The sequence below is a fragment of the Gossypium raimondii genome, chromosome 13 (genome assembly GCF_025698545.1).
Source record: "Gossypium raimondii isolate GPD5lz chromosome 13, ASM2569854v1, whole genome shotgun sequence".
NCBI classification, from domain to species: Eukaryota; Viridiplantae; Streptophyta; class Magnoliopsida; order Malvales; family Malvaceae; genus Gossypium; species Gossypium raimondii.
In genome coordinates, this window is record NC_068577.1 from 34049847 (window position 1) to 34063571 (window position 13725).

Consider the following 13725-nt stretch of genomic DNA (forward strand, 5'->3'; position numbering starts at 1 on the left):
TGAAGACAGCGAATCTTATTTTCCTACTACTACAATGGAACAGATTGAAGCTATAAAGTGCAGATCTTATCTCTCTGAAGTTGCAGTAGAGTAGATCATATCAAATCCTATCTCCTTGAAGTTGCAGTGGAGCGGATTAAAACGATGAATCATGTACCTTTTAAGTTGCAATAGGTCGGATTAAATCTACCATAGTAAGTCTTATCTCCCTGAAGTTGTAGTGGAGTGGGCTAAAACTACAAGTTTCATCTCTCTGAAGTGGCAGCGGGTTAGAACAAGGCTACTTGAAGAGGATAAGCACCAAGAAGTTAAGGCTCGGCGAGACCGAGAAAAATTGGCCATTTTTAGTCTTTACTTCATTCCTGTTACACGACAACGAGCAAAGAGGGGCAACTGTAATAGGCCCAATTTCCCCAGGCCCAGGTAAAAAAAATCAAACAAAACCAAATAAAAATAAGTCCATTTACATTGGCCCAATGGGGCCCAAATCATTTTAACCTAGCCCACTATCTTAACATTTCAAAAAAAACCTAGCTCTATCTGCTGCCGCCGCCCCCGGCCACCAGCCACGTGTGCCACCATGTCGACCTCCGTACGGCCTTCGTACCTGCAAGGACAAACAGCGAAAAATAGCAAAAAATGGTAGCACAAAAAGAAGAAAGAGGGTTGTGATTTTTTGGCAAAAAAAACCTTAAAATAATGTTGTAAGAACCTTTTTTTTACGTAATACGAATACAAAAAAAATTGAAAGAATAAACAGCAATTTCTTTTAGAGGTGATCTATTCTGTTTTGTTTTTTTACTTTTTTATTTGTTTTTTTTTAAAAAGAAGAAAGTAAGTAAAAAGGAAATCAGATCTTACCTTTTATTCGCGTTTTGCACCGTCGAGAGGTCGAGGTTCATCGTTTTCGATGAAAAATGATGTTTTTAGACTCGTGGAGTTGAAAAATCCAAAACAATGGGCTTTTTTTATTTTCCGACCTCCGCGGACGGTAGCGTCGGAGCCATGGTTGGATTTTGGGGAGAGGGAGAGGAGTTTGAAAGGTTTTTAAAGTTTTTTTAAATAAGGGGTTAAATGAAATTTTTGGTAAAAAATGGGGTTTATATAGTCTATCAAAATGGCTTCGTTATGAATTAGCCCCCTAGACGCAAAATGGCGTTCTTTTGACGCCAACCCGCGCGACCCGACCCGCAAGGCTAGGATCCGCGTGTTTTCTAGCACATGGGTTATTTGCGCGGTCAGTCCTTCCGCTTTTACAACGTGTTACAATTTCGTCCTTTTTCTTTCTTTCCTTTTATTTTAATCTTGCCACATAATTTTATTTCTGTTTCATTTTAATCCCGCGTGAAACTGTGCGTCTAGAGGATTTGGGATAATTTCCTGTTTGGTCCCTACTCTTCATTCGCGGGTTCATTTTAACCCTTATATTTGTTTTATTGATTTTTTGTGATTTCTAATTTATACCCCAAATTTTAGTTCTATTTCAGCCTCGTTCACAGTCCATTTAATTTATTTATTTATTAAAAAATGCTCTTTTATCATCATTTATTTTAAGTTTTTATATTTATTATTTATTTGAAATTTTTACATATAATTTATTTAAATTTATTTTATATATTATTTATTATAAACTTATGTATATATATTTCAAATTTTACATAAATATATATTTTTAAAGTGTGTTATATGTTTTTCTATTAAATATTTTAAATTGTTTTATTGTTATTTATTTTAGTTTTTTATATATTCTATTTATTTGGAACTTTTTTATTATTTATTTTGAATTGTCCTTATAAATCATTTATTTTAAACTATTATTTTCTTTAAATTGTTTTGTATATTATTTTGTTTCATTTTATTGATTATTAATATTTGTATTAAAAATGACATGTTATATAATTATTGCTATTATGTGTATTGTATTTCTTAAATTGTATTTATTGATTATTTGTCGTTCATTAGTGCACATTTTGTTTTTGAGATGCCACTTTGCGTTGCACATTATCATTCCTTCGGGTTTTATTCGCTCAAAAAGTTACGTTTAATATCATTTAAGTTTTGAAATCATTTCTTAAATTGTATTTATTGATTATTTGTCATTCATTAGTGCGCATTTTTGTTTTCAAGATGTCACTTTGCGTTGTACATTATCATTCCATTGCGTTTTATTCGCTCAAAAAGTTACGTTTAATATCATTTAAGTTTTGAAATCATTTTATTCAAAAGCTTTCAAGATAACGCAATACTCGGTATTTGGGGTCTTCAAGAAGATTGTGCCCTAGCATACTGGGCTCCAATTTTCCTCGTTGAATCTAAGTAATCGAGTATCCTTTTTTAATCAAGACATATAAATAAAAAGATCATTGTTAGGGATTCGATACGTTGTGTTCTAACTCATTGGATATGGCATTTTGTTCTGTCGAGACGAGTAATTTTTTTTTAAATAAAGGCAATATTCTATGTTTGGAATTTTGAGAAATTGTGGCCTAACATATTGGGCTTCGATTTTTCATCTGACTTAAACAATTGAATATCCTTTTTAAACTTCACTGCATGAATTTTAAAAATCAAAGGACAAGCTCATTTTGGAGGATGAGAAACATCATATTCTAACTCATTGGGTGTAACATTTTATCTCTTCGAAATAAGAGGGTCTTAGCATGTAATTTGATTTATACAAGTGTCTTTTAAAATAAAATGATAATATTTTAAAATCTTTGCAAATTTTCGATATTAGGACACTAATTAATCAACTAGGTACCAACTTTTGGGCGTTATGAGGGTGCTAATCGTTCCTCGTACATAACAGACTCCCTAACCCATCTTTCTGAATTTTATGGACCAAAATTGTTGTTTTAATAAATCAAATCATTTATAAAAATAACTATTTTTTGAGGTGACCCGATCACACCTCATAAAAAATTTGTTGGCGGCTCTCATTTTTTTTTTCATTTTTCAAAATCCAAATCGACCCGTTTTTTCAAAAAAAATGGTTTCAACAGTAAAATCATATCTACTTGTGCCTTTGGCATCTTGAATATCAGGTATCCAACTGGCATCGAAGAATCCTTCTAAAATAGCAGGATCTCTTGAATAATGTAGTCCGTAGCCCCAAGTATATCTGAGATATCTCAATACCCTCACAATTGCTTTCCAGTGGTTTTCCCCTAGGTTGCTTGTGAATTTGCTTAAACTGCTCACAGTGAAAGTAATGTCTAGACTAGTACAGCTCATAAGATACATTAGACTGCCTATGACCTTTGCATATTCCACTTGGTCAACACTTTCACCTTTATTTTTGGACAGATGTTGGCTTGTATCTATTAGAGTTCTGGCTATACCAAAATCATCCTTGCTAAATTTCTTAAGAATATTGTCCATATAGTGTGACTAAGTCAATATGAGACCTTCAAATGACCTCTTGATTTGGATGCCCAAAATTTCATCAGCTAATCTCATATCTTTTTTTGTAAAATCTTGAATTTAACATGTCTTTGGTACGTTTTACCATTTCATTGTTACTTCCAACAATGAGTATGTCATCAACATATAAGCATAGGATTATATATCCAATGTCTATAGTTTTGACATACACACATTTGTCACACTTATTAATCTTAAAGCCATTTTCGTCATGACATTATCTAACTTTTCATGCCCTTACTTTGGTGCTTGCTTAAATCCATACAAAGACTTCACCAATTTACAAACTTTTCTTTCTTGTCCTGGAACTACATGACCCTCAGGTTGTTCTATGTAAATCTCTTCATCAAGATCTCCATTTAGGAAATCTATTATAACATCCATTTGATATACCTCTAGATTCCGCAAGGTAACAATTGCAAGTATCATCCTTATAGAAGTTATCTTGGATACTGGAGAAAAAGTATCAAAGTATTCAATGCCTTCCTTTTGTCTATAACATTTTATAACCAATCTGGCCTTATATTTATCAATTGTTCCGTATGTTTTCATTTTCTGTTTGAAAATCCACTTAGAATTTAATGGTTTAATTCCCAGAGGAAGATCCACTAATTTCCACATACGATTTTGCATGATGGAGTCAATTTCACTTTTAATAGTATTTTTCCTTAAAGTGCTCTCGGATGACCTTATGCATCAATATACGTTTGAGGTTCGCCTCTAGCATAAAGGTTAGAAAATCTGATCCAAAATATTTTTTCACCCATGCTCGTTTACTCCTTCTTGGCTCTATGTCAATTTCAACCTCTTGTTGAACGTCTTAACTATTTTCATCTAAGTCTCTGAAGTTCGTTTCATTGAACTTGAATCAACTTCCCTAGCTTTACAAGGGAAAATATTTTCAAAAAATGAGACACTCTTTGATTCCAATATAGTATTCTTGTGAATGTCAGGATTTTTTGATTCATACATAAGAAACCAATATGCATTGTTATGATCTGTATAACCAATGAAAATACAATTCACAATTTTATGACTTATTTTCATTTGCTTTGGTAACGGAGTCATACCTTTACAAGACACCCCCACACGTTCAAGTAGTTGTAGGAAGGTTTTCTACCTTTCCATAACTCATATGGTGTCGTATTCCTTTTCTTGCGGGGAGCCTTATTTAAAAGGTAATTAGCTGATAGAATAGTTTTCCCCCACATGTTCTGTGATAACCCAAAGCTCCCAAGCAATGCATTCATCATTTCCTTTAGAGTCTGATTTTTCCGTTCTACTGCTCTATTTGATTAAGGAGAGTATGGTGGTGTCACTTCATGAATAATATCATGTTGTGCACAATATTCACCAAATGGTTCAACATATTCACCACTACAATCATTTCTCACTATATTAATCTTTGTATTAAATTGGGTTTCAACTTCCTATTTATAGAGAATAAATTTCTTTATAGCTTCATTTTTGCTATTAAGCAAATATATGTGGCAATATTTTGTGCTATCATCATTGAAGGTAATAAAATATGTATTCTCCCATTTAGTTTGAAAACTTTAAGTCACAAACATTGCCATGTATTATATCAAGTGGTTATGTACTTCTTTCAATAGTTTGAAATGAAGATTTTATTAATTTTGCCTCAACACAAGTTTCATATTTTTTATTATAATTAATGTGAAATAAAGGAATGTGCTCTGAATTAATTAATCTATGTAAAGTATCATAATTAACATGTCCGAGCCTACCATGCCATAAATTAAATGACTCAAGCATATAAACAGAAGAAGAAGCAACATTCTTATTCATTGTCTTTGCTTTTATAGAGACTGCATTCAGTTTCCACATATCATTTAATACATATCCCCTTCCTGAAAATATTCTCGCTTTAGACAAAATTAACTCCTGGGATTCAAACACCATCCTATAGCCATGTACACTTAGGAGTGTCTCAAAAATAAGGTTCTTGCGTATGTCAGACACATACAACACATTTTAATGCTTGAGTTCTTTGCTAGAAATCATCTTTAAGACAACAATACCCTTCCCCTTAATCTTGTAAGTCGCAACATTGCCCATATAGAGCTTCTCCCCTTTGTCACAAGGCACCAATTTAACAAAGGAGTCTTTGTCACAGCAGATATGACGTGTGACACCAGTATCAAGCCACCATTCTCTTGGATTTGAGTCAACCATGTGGACTTCAGAAATCATAGCACATAAATTCATATCAGACACTTCATTGGAAATTTCTTCCACAACATTGGCCTCATTAGCTTTAACTTTATTTAGAAGCCTACACTCAGATGACTTGTGCCCCATCTTGTTGCAAATAAAGCATTTCCTTCGAAATTTTTGCTTCTTGGAAATGCCACATTTTTGTCCCAATTTAAACCCATTCTAAGGTTGTTTTCCCATCTTGAAGTATTTCTTGACTTCTACCACGTTTGTCTTAGCACCATTGACATTTTCTTCTTTGTTAAGGTTTTTGCCAGTACCTCTATTGTCTTATTCAATTTTAATCTGACAATCAAGTCTTCCACTAACATTTCTTTTCTTTTGTGCTTTAAGAAGTTCTTGAAGTCATTCCAAGCAAGGGGTAACTTCTCAATAATGGCTTCCACCTAGAAAGATTCACTTATGACCATCATTAATGATAAATTCAAGTTCATGCACTTGATTCACAACTATTTTAGAATCAACCATTACAAAATTCAAGAATTTGGCAATTAAAAACTTTTTAGCTCCAACATCTTCGGTTTTGTATTTATGGTCCAATGACATCCATAATTCCTTAGTCATCTTCTTGACACTGTATACTTCTTACAATGCATCCGACAACCTATTCATGATGTAATTTCAGCACAGGAAATCAGAATGTTCTCAAGCTTCAACAGTAGTGAAGGTGGCAACATCATCTACCTCACCCTCTTTAATAGTAGGAGGGTCATCCTTCAAAATTTTGGCCAAGTTCAACATGGTCAAGTAGAGCAACATCTTTTATTGCCATGTCTTGAAATTTTGTCCAAAGAAGTTCACAGGCTTCTCGTTGTGGCTTATAGCCACTGGCAACATTGAGTTTCGATTCAAACTCTAAGTTGGAACCAACGCTCCAGATTGCGAATTGGGTGAATTGGTGGAAGTTTTTATTTTTCTGTTAAGATTTCAAAAACGAAACCAAAATTAGTAATAATAATAAATAGAAAATTTAATTTCCAGTTTATACTACCCTTTGGTTCTGTTAAACGACAGAATTTAGTTAGGACCTAAAAATTCTGAAACAAAAACAATATCAATTTCTGCTAATAGAATTGTTACTCTCAAACAATTACTGTTAACAACAGAAATCGAATAAATTTCTGTTGAACAATAGGAAAAGAATCCGAAAATAGAATTATTCAATTGATTTTTGTTTGAAACAAAAAAGAAATCGAACAAATCCTTTTAAACAGTAGGAACAAAATCCTGAAACAGAATTGTTCAGTTGATTTCTGTTTACAAACAAAATACAATTTCACTTCGGTGTCCTATTCGACTCGGATTAGAAAGTGTTAAAGAATACGTCTTAAGATTGTTGCACACACGTTAGTGAAATAAACAGTAATGTAAAATATTTATTTAAATCACAAGATAGAACCAGAACAATATAGATACACATATATATATAATTTGAAAAAAAAAACATAAATAAAGACTGGATCGAAATATTATACTCGTAGGTAGGCAGGAAAAAGGGACTAGTAGTTGAGGTCTATTTTTACAGTTTCCTGAAGACAGATTTGATCGCTCCTTTAGTGCTGAAAAATGTTGGTTGACCGTCGCCCAGGATATAACAACAAGATGAGCACGATAGTAGCACGACTGCAGTGATCAACAAACTATAGCCTTGCCTTCGTCTATCACCAAAAATGGTTTGAAAAATATGCAGGGAAAAGATCTTTTGAAATTTTGGAAAATTCAGTGTGTATCTTTTCTAGCGGATTATTTGGTTTTATAATAAAATTCATATGAAGAAATTTTGGAAATTTTGACTAATGAAGCCAATAACGTCCGTGAATTGAGCCATTAAACCCAAATTATAATTTGAATTAAATGAGCCATTACCTCCTTTTAATTCCAAATAGATAAGCTTTACTGAGAAAAAATAAGATTACGTATTAGGCTAAAATATCCGCAGGCCTAGAAAGGCCTAACTGGTCCAAACATTTCACGTCGCCCACATCATGCGCCCCCAACCTCAGCGGATTTGGATTTGCACCCCCCTGTGCGCGAGGGAGAGCATTAGTTTAGTCATTCAATAACCACCAAGTTGGCTCATATATAAAAACATATTCCACACTTGATATCTAACCAATGTGGGAATAAGTTTTCCTTTTTTCTCAACATAATTCACAAATGACTTACTTTGAGCTTTAATTTCTCATTCATCATCATTCAACCATTTTGAGCATATGATATACAGTTGTAAAGGTCTCATGGGGTAGAATATAAAACCAAAATCTATTTTTTCCAACAGCAAAAAATTTGATTACGGTGCAAAAATTTGATTACGGTGGGTGACAGTAATTACAAGGACCCAAATTTTTAAAAAAAAATTAACTCAAACAATTATATTCGATTCGATTCAATTCGAATACCATCTCACTTGACTCAATTCGAGAAAATTTCAAATCGAGTTAGGATGATAAAATATGATTCGTCAACTTGATTAACCCAAAATGTTTTCATTCGATTCGATCGAACGCTCACCCTTATGGTTGATGGCAAAGGCAATTCATTGGAATTCTTCTTGGTTATATATATTTTGTTAAATCATGTTAATTTTACACAAGTTTATAATTTTTATATAATTAATATTATAAAAATCTTATTGGATTTAGCTAAATAATTTTACTTTTCATATACTTCATTTTGGAATCATCAATTTTTTCTATCTTAGCAATTAAAAGTATTGTTTTAAATATATATATTATTAGAAAAATAATGTAAAAATAGAATAAAGAAAAATAAATAAGACTTTTAGGCATGAAATATTTTATTTTGATGTTGTGATTGAGAAAATGGATTTTAAAATTTAAAATTTTATTTAATTTTCTATATAAATTGTAAGATAAAATGCATACATGAAAACAAATGATTTAGGTTTCAATGTAATATCTATTTGAAAAGTATAAAAGAATCAACTTGTTAAAATCATACATTCAAATTTTCAAAATCACTAGTTAAGTAGCATACATATCCATGGTTTTGATAAATAATCATGAATGTTATAGTTGGATATGTATTATCTCTTGATTAAATGAAACATTTGCTAAGAATCAAACTACACCAGTGAAGTGGTGCTAAGGACGTAGGCACTTCTTCACCACCAAATATGAAAAATATTAAAGCCACAGAATAAAAAGGAGTTGCTTATGCAGTTCAATTTCTCAACATTTGTGGAGCCTAACTCGGTAAGAAATATCCACTCTCTTCAACAATAACAATAAGTGTTCCCAATCTATCAAACCCATGATAATTTTTCTCAAATTTGTAACTTGAAGACTTGATTCTCTCACCACTAAATTCACCCATTGTGAATTCAAAAAGTAAAACCACAACACAAATGTTTTACTATCAAAATGCACTAATACAATAAGGTTCCTCACTTAAAACAGACCAAGTGCTCATTTCTCTTGGTACATAAACCTATACAAGTCTCTCAATTTATAAAGAATATTTCGAAACTTTCTAACATAGAGAAGATCTATTAGAATCCCTATAAAACATCCACTAGATAAGTTGAATACAATATAATAATAAACAAGGTCTCTTGGCAGCTAAGTCTTTAGTGATTTAATCTAATCCAACTTCTTTGATTTAAGAGATTAGATAAGGTTGAACTAATTCAATCCAATCTCTAAAATATTTTTCCCCCAAGTGATATGGTCTTCATTGATAGACTAGATATTGTCCATATATTCAACATAACTTATATAAATCGTTCAATAAATTTCCAACACTTAAAATATGAAAAATGCCTTCTCATAATTTTGATGGTCAGGGAGTGGTCACTCCTTTTGTCACCAAATTGCTAATTTCATATTTTTCAACATCACTTAATTTACACTAACTGTGAAATCTAGATCCAAGTTCCGAAACACTACCAAAAGCCTAAAAGTATCCATCTTTATCCATACCTTGAACCTAGCCAAATCATAACCTTGTAAAGACTTATTAATTTAGATTGCTATGGTAACTACACTATTAGAGAGGAGTTATTGAGTACAACATATGAAGACATAAATTAAACCTTAGGATTGTTTCTTAGCTTAATCTAAGAAATAGAAATTGATTGGGAAGAACAAATTGCACAGTCAATAAATGGAAAATTCAAAGCATGATTTTGTTAGCATTTTTAATACATGAGAAAATTGGTTTACAAATGCACATAAGTTAAACATTTGCAAAATTTATTTGAGAGTATAATATCACTGATACAAGACCATTTGGGGAAATTAATTCTGTGTAATCGTATTTTTTTATTCTTAAGTCTTTCATGCCAGTCTAGTGTTGTTTGGGTCATATTAACTAGGTTGGATAGTGTCATCACTCGGGATGAGCAATGAATTAAGTTTGGGGGTATGATAACACTAATGTATAGCGTTATTTAAGTACTTTTCAGCTTAGATTTCGGGCAAGTTAAAGAGGGATTGATAACTGTTTAGTAGCTATTTTTTTGTATATTTCTGTTGAATATTAGATATTGAAAGGTTTTACGTGAATATTACATTTTTGATAAATTTTGGTAATATCCCTAAATTGGGTCTAGTAGTTTCGGATATATTTTTCGGGTTTGAGTGTGAAACTAGGAATTTATAAGTTTTCTAGCAATTTTAATTTAGTTTAAGAGGTTAATTTCATCTAAAATCGATTAAATAATAATCCGAAAAATTAAATAAATATATAAATATTTTTCAAAATTAATTTTAAAGATTTTAAATAATTATTAGTGGAAATAATCAATTTGGTTTGAAAAATAATTTTAAAATAATTTTTATTGAGGGTAATTTGAGTAAAATTTAAATATTAATTAAATAGAATTTAATTGTAAAACAAAAATATTAATTAAATAGGATTTAATTGTAAAACAAAAATATTAATTAAATAGGATTTAATTGTTAAAAAAAGAGAGGAAGTTTTAGAGTATTTATATGGCAAATACACCTTAAAATTTAGAATTTTGGAGGGAAATGATTAAATGGTAAAGTAAGGGAAATGTGGGAGTGACCATTAGGCAAATTTCCCAATTTTTAAATTTCTAGTAGGTGGCTTCAGTTTTAAAACTAATGTATCTAGCCTACTTTTCACACATTTTACATCATATTAGAGAGCTTTAAAATTTGTTTTCTTTGCATTATTTTAAAGATCTGTCACCAGAGAATAGATCCAACCAATTTCCTTCTCAAAATACTCTCTCAATTCACCCGAAATTATTCTGAAAAGTAGCCATAAATATTTTGAAATTTCTCAAGTTTCTTGAATCAAGATTTTCAATCAATGAATTTAGAGCAAATCAAATGTAATATTCAATCCTAAACTTATTTTTATGATGATTAGAAACATTTTTACATGATTTGAGAGTCAATTAAAGGATTTTTATCAATGTCATCTTCTTCGAAGAACATATGGCTCTTTAATGGTGGATCTTGAATTTTGAGAGAAAATTCACAAATCAATGGATGTTCCAACTCAAAATGGACCTATTAAAAGGTTTTTGATCTTATTTATTAAGATTAAACATGATTTGCGAGGTAATTTAAAGAAATTTGAATTTCATAATCTTCATGAACCGATTTTTCAGAATTTTGTGAAATTGATTTAAAGATGAAATTGATGCCTAGTATTAGTGTATTTGGTCTAGTATTGATGATTGAAATTGTTTAGGAGGGCTGGAGAGATCGATTTTGTGAGGAATCAAGTTTTTGACTTGATGTTTCAAATCCGATAAGGTATCTTTGTTATAGGATTTTGATTAGTATAATTAATTAAAATTTACTTTTATTATAGCATTAGAAAGGTGGTAATTCTACTTTATCACTATTGAAGCTCCGAGTCTTGAAGAGGACCGAGTTAACCTAAATTGAAGCTTGGATTTGCTTGGTTGATCACTTGTTTGTGGTAGAATAAATTGTGTGGTAATTGTTTCTAAGGGCGATTTGGAAAATTGGCTCTTATTTATTTTTAATTAGTAGCTTAATTGATTATTTCAATTTATTAATTATGGTGGAATGACTGATTTTTGCAAGATTGATATTATATGTACAATAGTTGAATTTTATTGAATAATGGTAAGTAAGCATTTAGGTGATTTTGTGCAATTTAAGTAGGCTAATAATATTGATGATTAGAGAATGGTTATTGGAGTTTTTGATCATGATATATTGGTGTTACAATTGGTAATTGAACATTGGAAAATGGCAAATGAAATGCTTGATTTAATTGGATGTTAAATGGCTATGTTACATGTTACACATAAGCATTTTGTCACATTAAATTGAACACAATAATGACTGATTTATATGCTATGTTTGAGTAAATATATTAGCAACATGCATGGTGGATTCATTGGATATAGTTGGCATGCCATAGCATTCGTGAGTACTCACTTTTATTTGTGACATTGTGAGCATATGGCTCTAGGTGGACTGATTTGTTTAAAGTAGATAAGGGAGTGTTGAGAATGAGTCTCCACTCATTGGGTTATTTGAGGCGCTATAAGGGAGCATGTGCCTCGGCCCACTCAACTCGGTGACTGTATTTGATATTTTTGGGAGTTCAGAGATCCGTTTATTCGATGTATGATCACTCGATTAAGCCATGAGAAGTGTATGTCAATATATTTATGTGTGATTATTTTTATATCATTCGATGTTGGTAAGCCATGAATAATTTATTCTTGATATTGATAAAGCATATGGAAATTAAATTGACATGTTTCATTATTATGGCTAATAATTGGTGATTGGTTGGATGTGATTTAAGCATGATTTGGATGTTGATTTACTAGTCGTTTTTATTATCTTTCACTAAGCTTTTTAAAGCTCACACCCTTACAATTTGTGCAGATAATTATCGGGCTTGAGGAGCTGAGGAGCCGAGCAAGAGAGTTCCAAGAGATTTAAGCTTGGTAGAGTCTTTATTACACGTTTTAGATACTGTAATCAGGCATTGTGGAACTCTCGGGAATTAGTTTAATTTTGATTGTAATTGGATTTTGGACATTTGACATTTTATTTTGGATAATTTTTTAATAATTTTGAGGCATGTTTGAGTTTAATTATTGAATGATATACGGTGTATTGTTGCTTGATAACACGGTGATTGATAACATGGTGTGTGAGACATGAAAATTATACTAATGATTGTTTAAATGAAGCTTCCATAGAGTGGTTTACTAGCGACTAAGGTATGCCACTTGTTTGATTTATTCGGTGTTTGTTATGCATGAAATTGATTGCCTAATTCTATATAATTGAGGCTTAATTGATGTTAATAAACTCAATTGAAGGTTTATGTATATATGTTAATTAATCATAGTTAAATTGGGTTTAAATGGCCATTAAAATATGCAAAATCGGGTTTCAAAATGAGTTTTTCACAAAAATACGTGCAATGGTTTTCACACGGGCACGTGCTTGTCCACATGGGCCTGTGAAGGGTTGCACACGGGCGTGTGGAGACTGGAGCTATCACACACAGGCGTGTAGGATTTCCACACGGGTGTGTGACATTGGTCTAAATTTTTTTCATGACGTGAACATAGTCGTTTAATCATAGTCGTTTAATGACACACGGTCTGGAGGACACGACCGTATGGGTTTTGGGGGTTTGAATTTTTGTCTCTTTAAATTGGTATTCTAATTTATTTAAGTTACAATTTAGTCCCTTATAATAAAACTTCAATTAGACATAGAAAATGAACTCAAATTAAGCTGAAATTTTTAAGCTTGCATAATTTAACTAAAAGAAGGTCGGTAAACACTTAGATCTAAATTCGGGTTAGTTTTACCATAGGTTGTAAAATGATAAAAATGTCCATAGGTTAAATTACCTAGGAAAATTTTAAAATTGGCTCATAATTTTCTTCTGCATTGAGGTGTTATAAGGTCGGGGTGTTTCTTGGGTGGTCGTTAGCCGAAGAGTCACTTAGGTGGCTAATGTAATGCTTTGAATTTGGGCTGGTCTGTCCCGATCGAGTTTAGGGTGTCATAATTTTCATGCTAAAATACGTAATCTTATCCTTGAAGGTAGCTACTGAAG